We start from the raw sequence: 9,814 nt of genomic DNA on the forward strand, positions 1-9,814 counted from the left end.
AGGTTTGGCATTTGCTAGAGTCGGAGTTAACAAGAGGCAGGCTCCCCAGGCAGCCCGCCTGCAGAGCTCACACCCCAGGCATAAATACGGACGTGACCACGTAGCAGAAAGAACAGAGACCCGGGTTTGAAACCACCGGCCCCCATTGTCTGAGGGGCCCTGGGCAAGTTCGTTCAGTCCCTTGTCTGAGGAATGAGGAGATGTTATCATTTTTGCAGGGAGTTGGGAGGACTGAACGTGATGGCGTTTATGAAGCTCCTTATGGCGTTTCTGGCCCATAGTTTGGTGCTTGGTTATTTATCTTTATGTTTAAACCACGTGGTCAAAAGTGGGTCAGCATGTGGGTGGCAGATGTTGATAAGGGAGCATCACTCGATACGGAGACATTGCTGTGCTGAAGGGCAGGTGTCGGGAATGGAGTGTGAAGGCAAACAGAGGCTGGTTCCAGGAGGGAGGACTAGTGTCCCATGGACAGAGAACATGTCTGAGGGGACAAGGCCAGGACAGCTGGAGCACGTGAAGGGGCCAGCAACAGGCAGCACCTCTCTCTGCCATCAGCAACCCCTCACCTGATCCCACATAAACATGGCATCAACCAAGTGTGGAAGGTTTTGTAACAGGCAGCACCTCTCTCTGCCATCAGCATCCCCTCACCTCTGCAGCCCTGATCCCGCATAAACATGGCATCAACCAAGTGTGGAAGGTTTTGTGGCCCTCCATGTTCCTTAGCACCCCCTTTTCTCTTTTCTCCTGTCCCAAACCTGTGCTCATTTTCTCATAAGTCCTGCCTGGCACTGGTTAACAGATAACTGGCATTTGCTAGAAAGAAGCTAAAGCGTGACCCGCTCCTCCCTCCCTAACTCAAGGCACACACACATTCGACAAGAGGAGCGTCAATTTAAAAAGGGGCATTACATGAAGGAAGAGAGGGATAAGGAAGAAAGAACGTGCCATTCATTTTTGATAATTCAAAAGTAATGTATTCAAAAGTATTTGAATTTCAGTAATTCAAAATATATAAAATAACAAGACCAGCAACAAACTAACTGGAAAATACAAATACAAGAAAAGAAGGCAACTGCATCTACTGAGAGAGAACACTTTCCACCTGCGTGTACAGCCCTCGCATCCTCCTCTAGATGCAAATAAAAATATTTTAATTGGATGATAATATCACATGCTTATATAACTTGTTTTTTCACTTAAATTGTCATGTACAAAGAAATCATAAATACTTTTTATGATATGCTTGTTCGCAACATCTTTTTAAGCCTAAATAGGATGCAGAGTATGAATTATTATAAATTACGGTAGGACCATCCACTATTGGCAAATTAGAGTGTTGCTGATTGCTTGTTATTATAAACAATGTTGTTAGAAACCATCCTTACAGAGAAATCTTTTTTTTTAACATTAGAAATTTTTTTCTTTAGGATAAATTCCCAGAAAGTGGACTGAAAGGTCCAACATTTTACTTGTGAAAAAAACTTTTTATTTTTTTTAAATTCAAACATTCATAAGAGACAAGTACAGTGAATGCCTAAGTATCCTTCACCCAGTTTAAACAATCAGCTCATGGCCAGTCTTGTTTCATCTATAAAAGGTCACAATTATCCTCTTCCCTGGACCGCTTTGAAGCAAATCCCAGACACACATCATTTCATTCATAAATAGTTCCACTTGTATCTCTAAAAGATAAGGCAAGAACACACTTTTTTAAAAAAGATCCTGCAAAATATTGCCAAACTGCCTGCCAAAAAAAATTTTTTGGCAACCATTTTCATTCCCATGAACAGTATAAGAATGTAGCCACGTCCCCTCACTTTTGTCAAGCCCAAGTGTACCAGTCCAGTGTCCAGTTCAGGCGGTAGGGGTGGGGATGGGAATTAAATACACAGAGCTAACGCAGAGAGTTCAAAAGAGGTGATTAAAGATGGAGAACCCGTTACGACGATGTCGGAGAAGCCAGAAGGGCAAGCGCGGCACAGCGAGGCAGGTGCCCCACGATATGTCGCCCTCCGGTCTCAGGGTGACTTCGTGTCAGGATAATTTCGTATCTTTCTGGCTTTTAGCCTAGAAGAGCCAGTGTGACATCCATACATTCGATTCTTTCAGAACCGTTTATAAAAATGGCAAGGATGGCTTCTCGATTCTCAAGGCGATATCGACTTTTCAAGAGGCCTAAAACGAAGGCGAGATAAGGGGCGGCTTGGGGCTGTGTGTGCGTCTCTGCCAGCTCCACGTGCTGCCGACGAACCCAACTAGGGAGTGAATCATCCCTCGGCCACTGTCTGGGGAGCTGTGTGGCTCCCTGTTCCCAGAGCGTACGCACAGATTTCTTCATTTTGAAAGATAAAAAGAAACTTAAGCAATCTTGACAGTTTCTGGTGAAAAACAGCCCAGGGCCTTTCACACTCCAGAGCCTGGATGTGGAGGTTCTCCCCAATGACTGGGCTTGTTTTGATTCACCAGGAGCATTTCTTGGGGTGAAGGGCGGGCGGGTGTGGTGGCCTGTACTCCAATTGCCTGGTCACTGGCCCATCTCCCAATACCCTCCTACTAGGCTAGGAGCTTTGTCTCTGCTGTGCCAAGCACCTTGCCTGGCACATGGTCGTACTCAGTCCGTGCTTGCTGAGTGAATGAATGAGTGGGCGGCTGCGTGGAGATTCCGTTCTATAAGGTCAGAGCAGAAGAAAAGATGTTTTTCATTACGACTTGCATGAGAAGACTAAGGTTTAAAACACGAACTTATCCAACAGAGCTCCAGACATCTCAAGCAAGATAATGGTCTGCAGTGAGGAAATCTTCAAGATTTACATGGAGACGCGCACCGAAAACAAAATTCCCAAGCGCATCAGGCTGGACGAAGGCGTCTACGGTGAGAGTTGCTAGGTTAGAATCAGGGAGGTTGGAAGCCAACCATCTCTGTATTTCGATGAATCGGATGTATTCACAGCACTGATTTTTCTTAGCTCATGTAATTTGGCTTGTAAGAGGCTACTGCGGTGGCGCTGTCTCACGTCTTATCCTGCGGGTAGAGCGGGAATGTCGTGTTCTTTCTCAAGGTGTTTCCTCAGGTTTTCAGTCGAAGTTCTCTACCAGAGAAACTAAAGGTTTGGCCACAGGCATAGGGAGCCGAGGACGGGGTTCTCATTCCCCCTGATGAGGGTCTCCAAGGACCGTGGTCCCCATTGCTCGTCTCTCTACACACGATAGGAATATCATGGGCCTGCGGTTGGCTGGATCAACCAGGGAAGTCACCTGCCTGGTGGGTGGCTGAGAAGGCGCTGAAAAACAAGAAATGTGCTTATTTTGGCGAGGGGGTGAGGGTAAATGGGAAACGCAAAATGCTGGTGTCTTTTGAGAAGTAACATGGAAAAGCAAAACGCACTCTCACCTTGGGTCCCAGCTTCACATCTCCCACTGGTACGGGCAAGCCCCTGGGTGCCTCATCTATAAAATGAAAATTCATTCGATTAAAACTTAATTGCCACCATAGTGTGTCACGCACTATGCCGGGCATATCAGTGAACAGTAATAATACCTCTTCTTCCCAATGAAGGCGTCGATGAGATAATGTGCGTAGACTCACCTGGTGACCATCCATGAAAGGTGCGGGATTACAGGGAACCGCCAGGATGATGGTGCTTCTCATACATGGAATATAATGGTACGAGAATGAGATGCCAGGAAGAGGGTTCACAGAACGATTGTCGGATATCTCCCTCGTCAGCTGGGCTGCGAGCTCTCCGAAGCCAGGGAACAGATCTGCCTTATTTCTGGATCCCTAGCACCGTCCCTCACACATAAATATTTGACGATTAATTGGAAATCATTCTCAGCCAGCTTTGCCAAATAAGCTCCTGAATCCCTCCAAAGTCTGTGTTCTTCCTCTGTAAACACGCCACGTCCTAGGGTCCTTCTGACAGTTGGAGAAACAGCTGGGCGCTGCATACCATGTCTGGAGCACAGAGGTGCTGAGGAAAGCCGACCTCTTCTCACAGGACCCTTGGGTCGCTTCCTATTTGCAGACTCGGTCCACTTGTGACACTCGCCTAGTGTTTGTGAGTGGGAGAGCACCCGGAGCTCCTCCGGTGACTCTGCCAGTGCCCAGGGGAGGAATTGGGCACAGTGATGAAAAGGGATGTGCCCCAAGTCACTCACTCAATAAGAGAGAGACAGAACAGGGCCAGGCCAAGCTCAGGGAAGGACACGAGAGGCATGAGGCCGGTCAGCGACCTCCAGGTATGTCTAGGGTGATTGGAGAGAGAAGTACTTGCCAGAGAAACAGTTAAAAATGGGTGGCCGATTAAACGTCGGGTGCTTGTGCAATTCCAAGGTTGGGGGAAAGAATGTGAGCAGGAAAGCGTACGGGAGGAGGCCGTGTGCAAACGCTGGGCTTCGAGAGGGGCGAGAGGAGGGGATGGAGCAGGGTTTATAATCAGTGGTGAGTGATTGTGGTGGTCGCCGGGAACGAAGAGGAAAGCCTGACAATGGAAGAGAGACGAGGTTAACTGACCTACGCCAAGCCCCTCCTGTGGGCCTGCCAGGGCACTCTGCCCTTCCCACACTTACGAGACACACTGTTGTTCATTGTTGCTGTTTGTTGTCGTTACCATTTTATAGATGGAGAAACTGAGAGTCCCTGGTATACAGCAAAGCTGGCGTTTGAACCGCATCTGACAATAAAGCTTTCGTGCTTTTCACTCTGCCTAGGTGTCTTCTTGGAGGAAGCAATGGGGCTGCACTGGTGACAAGGTCTTTCTCTGGAGCCGGAGGGATCCTGGTTCCACCCCTGAACAGCCGAATGACCCGGGCGAGTGATTTAGGCTCCCGCCCTCCTTCCCTCCTCTGTTTCATAATGAGAACAGCAGTTGCTACCACATGCCTGTCTGAGTCAGCCAAGGGGGTTTCCTCTGTGGGGTTCTCGCCTCAGGAGATGTGTCGATAGAGTGTCGTTGCCACGTCAGTCCTGCAGAAAGAGGAGGATGGCAAACCATCGGAAGCTTCCATCCAGGGACACATTCATTTGTACGTCTTTGGCCAGTGCAAATCCAGTGCCTGCACTGAAGCTCAGGGGGGCGGGAAAGTGCCCTCTGATTGTGTATTGGGTGGCGGGAGGGGGCGGTCATGACTACAACCCCGGCTAGCACACTGCATCACTGCGAACGGTCTGCGAGAGCTTTCTACACACTTGAGTCCTTGTCATCTCTTTAGAAATTATTGTGGCTTTGAACCTCAAGATGAAGAACGTAGACGTGATTCTAGGCAACGGGGACCCCTCGAAGACTTCCGAGAAGGGACGAACAGAACTGCTGAAATTTGAGACATCGGTGCAAGCTCCAGTCAAAGCGGTGCTGGAGATCAGGGATGAGGGTCATCGAATGCAGGGCGCATGTGCAACGGGAAAACTCGAAAAGTTAGGAGCCACGGAGAAGATGCTGGAACAGCCCAGGTACAATCTGGACTGAGGATGGTGGCGAGGGAAAAATAAGGCAAATCTACAGAGACACTTTTACGCAATATGCTCTCGCTGAGTACCCTATCTGTGCCAAACACAGTGCAGGGACTAGCGGCATTGAGACGCTTAAGAACCAACTGACTTGGAGGTGCTTCCAGTCCTGGAGGCTGAGATAGATGCGAATAACTCTCCTCTTAGGAGACGAATACAATTCATGGATCTTGCGATTGGATATGGCCACTGGAGCTGCTCTGGCCAGAGGAGTAGAAAGGAGCGTGTCACAGGGCAGTCTCTGTGCTCACCCCTGTGCCCACCTCAAAGTACGACTCAATACTTAGCTGCATCCCCGAAAAAGTAAACCTGAAACATCCCATTAATGAGGGTCTACGTTTTACCGAAGATGTCACCGAGTCACGACGTCCCACACCACGCAGAAGAATGTGTTACCGGTCCCCATTCAAGGACAGTCTCTTCCCTCCACCTCACGTTGGACCATAGCCAACTGGCCTCGTTCTTCTTTTCATGACTCTGACCCCCGCCCCCCGTATTACTGATGCTCTTCCTTTTCTTTTTGCAAAGGAGTTTAGTTGTCTCTCTTAGCCTCTCAGAGTTCGCAGTCTGGCACACATCGCAGTTCCAGGAAGATGATCAACCTTCTCTCCCCTTAAAAATCACCCTCTTTAAAAGAGGGAGCAGGTGGTGGAAGTAACCGTCAGCGTCTTCTGTCTCAGCCTGGCGTCTTCCTGACACTCTTCACAGAGCTTCGGCCAGTCTATCCCTAACTTTCTCTCCAAAGGCTCTGGGAGGACGAAGCAGGTCATTCACTTCCTGCCTGGCCTCTTCTCATCAGACACTCTCCCCTCTTCCTGCTGGCTCCGCCCTGTCATTTAGAGCAGAGACACATTTACCTGCTCTCTTACCTGGGCCGGGCCAGCGTTTCCAAGGTCCCATGGGGTGTCCAGTGAACTTGTCGGCCTCGAGGATTTGTGAGACTCACTCTCTGCTTCTACACACCAATGCTAGGAGTCCAGGGGGCTGGGGGAAGTGGACAGAGGCTCTATTGGGGCTTGTACTGACTTTTCTCCCCGACAGATGCTCTGTAGAAAATCAGCTTATGTTGCCATAACTATATAAATGAAATTAATATTCTAAATAAAAATTAAATGATAGGTATTTAGAAATACTTTCTAGCAATGGTGATGCAACTATTAAATATTGTTATTATTTTCAGATATATACATGAACAGAGAAAGCAATGCCGAATGAGTGACTTACCATACTAATGAATAATGTCCGTTCACCAAATGAGGTTGGGAAGATCGTCTACCGCTCGTCCCAGACACAAAACTGCTGGCTGGTTCCTGCCTCATTGCAGCATCTCCTGGGGAAGGAGCAGGTCTGCATGCCTCCTGCCTGGAACGGGGCTCCTGTCTTCGCTTCATTCAGGCCTCAAAGTCCCCCCGGACCCTAGAGAAGGGCCAGTGACAAAGCCCTTCCCATAAGAAAGAGGTGTGTGTAAGCAAGGTTCTCGCCACCTCTCCTCACCCCAGCCGGGGTCAGAGTTCAGTTTAGAACGGGGGCAGGGGGATGGGGGATGGCACTGGTGACAGCTCCTCCTCTTAGGAAACAAATAGAATTAATGAGCCTTGAAGCAAGTCCATCAATCTCGGTGCTTTTTTTTTTCTGGAAAGTGAACGAACAAACAAAAATGACTATAAGGCAGGAGGAAATGCACCACCTAAAGACATTCTTACAAAAGCCTTCGCATTCCGCAGACGGCATTGTCTGAGAGCTATGTTTCTGTTTGAGAATAGACAGTTAACCGCCAGCCCTGCTGCTCTGTACTGCAAATGACGTAGGCCAGTGGGGACAGGTCCAAGGAAGGCATACAGGACTCAGGACATCTTGCACCTTTGAAGCAGAGTCACCTGATGGAGGCACAGAGCTCGGCCGTGCATGGCAGACTAACTGCCCTGAGCCCATCACAGGGACAAGGCTGCTGCCCCTACTGTATTCATCACACTTTTTTATTTTCTGTATTTTCTGGTGCTTGGACATCTTGGGGCCTTGCTGACCTCGGAAGAGACTGCCCCTCCCAGGGATAGCCACTTGCTCCACATAGGAAGAGATCTACCTGCAAGTGAGTGTTCCTTTCACATGCAGACCAAGCCACGCGGAGCCCACACCCCACTCACCTCCTTCGTTGGGCTCTCACAGGACTCTCGCCCTCCAGGCCAGTATTCCCCCACCCTAATCACCCCAGGGCCAGGTGCCAGACAGCCCTACACCCCAGAGTCTGCTGAGATTATCCAGACAAGTCTATGCTAAGCCTCTTGCCCTGCCTTATCCTTGCCTCCCGCAGAAACCACAATCCAGGCTCTTGCCATGTTTTCCTCCCACGCTCTCTGCCTCCTGACTCTGGTGCTTCCCCGTGTGGCCCTGCACAGTGCAATGCGCCCTCTTCCCTGAGAAATGCGAGTAACCAGCCATTATTTCAATGGCAAATGGCAGTCATCTCCTGGTCTGTGTGTCTCGCCATACCTGAACAATAATGAAATCTACATTTTAATTCACGTGTCTTGGGCAGAGGGCTGGAAGTGGTATGGGCAATAGGTGAATATCACTTAGCTTTGTCCTCAATGGAGACAAAGAGTCTCTGACCAGTCTCAGTCTTTGGGTGTCCTGAAACTTCTCTCCCACTGGGATTAATAGAATCAAAGGCCCAGGACAGAGCGGTGAGTCACAGACAATTTGACATGTCCTAAACGAAGAGACTTAATAAGCGTTTCTCGTGTGTTCTTTGGCAGTGAACTTGGTCAGAATCCAAAGCTTATGCACATTCTCTCCCTAGAATCCCACAGCCTTCTTAAATTATAGTGTCTGTCACACAGGTCGAGGGGCATGAAGACCTGGGTTGGAAAGCCCCAGGGTTCCTCCTGTTTCTCCCCGCCTCCCACAGCACCCCCACACTCACAACTCTTCTTACACCAGACCCGTGGGTGTTCTCCACATCGAGCAGTTCTGCGACACCAGCTAGGGGTCTGTCTGTCCTACCGTTTAGCTTGGTGGACATAGCGTCAGACCCCACAGGTTAAGGGCTCAGTCCCAGGAGACTGCTCCCCACTTCAGATGCCAATGGCAAGTAGGAAGTCCCCACGTTACTCACAACTCCTGTTCGACTTGGACGACCCCGTCCTCAGGTTCGATTAATTCGCTAGCACATCTCACAGAGCTCAAGGAAACACTTATTTACGTTTGCCAGCTTATTAAAGGACATCTTAAAGGACACCGACGAACAGCCAGATGAAGAGACACTTGAGGCCAGGTCTGGGAGGGGCTCTAGTGCAAGAGCGTCTACCCCATGACGTTGGGGTGTGTCCCCCTCCCTATGTGGATGTGTTCACCAATCTGGGAGCTCTCCAGACCCCATATTTTGGGGATTTTATGGCGGCTTCCTCATGATCGATCATTAACTCCATTTCCGACCTCTCTCCCCTCTCTGGAGAATGGCAGGGGGAGGGAGGGTACAGAGTGAGGCTGAAAAGTCCAAGTTTCTAATCACGTCTTGGTCTTTGTGGCAACTGGTCCTCATCCAGGAGTTACCTCACTAGAACAAAAGACACTCCTAACACCCGGGAAATTCCAAGGGATTTAGGAGCCCTGTGTCAGAAATCGGGGTCAAAGACCAAATACCAGAACAAAAGATGTTCCTAGTGCTCCTAACACTTAGGGATTTCCAAAGTTTTTCAGAACTCTGTGCCAGGAACTGGGGCGGAGACCAGTATGTGTCTTTTCAATTCTCTCATGAGATCCAACCTATAAAATCTGAATCTGTTTGAATAAATGTATTTGAAAATAGATTACACGCACCCCTGCTTTCTTAAGTGAAGTTAATTCAAAGGGGGCATGTGAGCTATAGGCTAAGAAACCAAAATAAGAATATTGAAACTTTCAGTGAAGGCCAGAAGCATGTGCTCATCTATCGTAGAACATACAAGCTTTGGTGTCCAGATGATACCTATTTTAGTGGTTTAAGAGACATGTATTGTATTCCTTTCCAGCTTTTTGGAAACTTACAGTGATGCTAATTTTTATTAGTAAAATTCAGAGTTAGATGTCTTTATTGATTCTCTCTTTCCTTTTTTTACAGATGGGGCAACTAAAGTTTAAAGAAGCTAAATGCCCAAAGATCGATGGCTAGAAACTAATGGAGCTGGAGTTTGCAACTAGATCTGTCAGGCTCCAGAAGCCTGATTTTGTAACCTCGTGTTTGTACTGAACAACTGACATTCTCAGGCTAGCGGCGTGTGGTGACTGGTGAGCTACTGAGTCAGCTCAGCAGCAATGCCATTG

At 48.7% G+C, this 9,814-nt stretch overlaps 1 long non-coding RNA gene across 2 annotated transcripts; it reads right to left on the minus strand.

Moving 5' to 3' along the window:
• Window positions 1-1,113: 1,113 nt before the first annotated feature.
• Window positions 1,114-9,017, minus strand: LOC107196186. Of its 2 annotated transcripts, none has more exons than XR_001517546.2 (5): window positions 8,628-9,017; window positions 6,737-6,953; window positions 6,382-6,496; window positions 3,398-3,453; window positions 1,114-3,287 (listed from the first exon to the last, which is right to left on the minus strand). It is a non-coding gene; the product is annotated as an uncharacterized LOC107196186 (long non-coding RNA). The 2 variants fall into 2 exon arrangements; XR_003048499.1 differs by having other exon boundaries at window positions 6,737-7,144.
• Window positions 9,018-9,814: the final 797 nt, after the last annotated feature.

The sequence above is a fragment of the Pteropus alecto genome, unplaced genomic scaffold (assembly GCF_000325575.1).
Source record: "Pteropus alecto unplaced genomic scaffold, ASM32557v1 scaffold5, whole genome shotgun sequence".
Taxonomy (NCBI): Eukaryota; Metazoa; Chordata; class Mammalia; order Chiroptera; family Pteropodidae; genus Pteropus; species Pteropus alecto.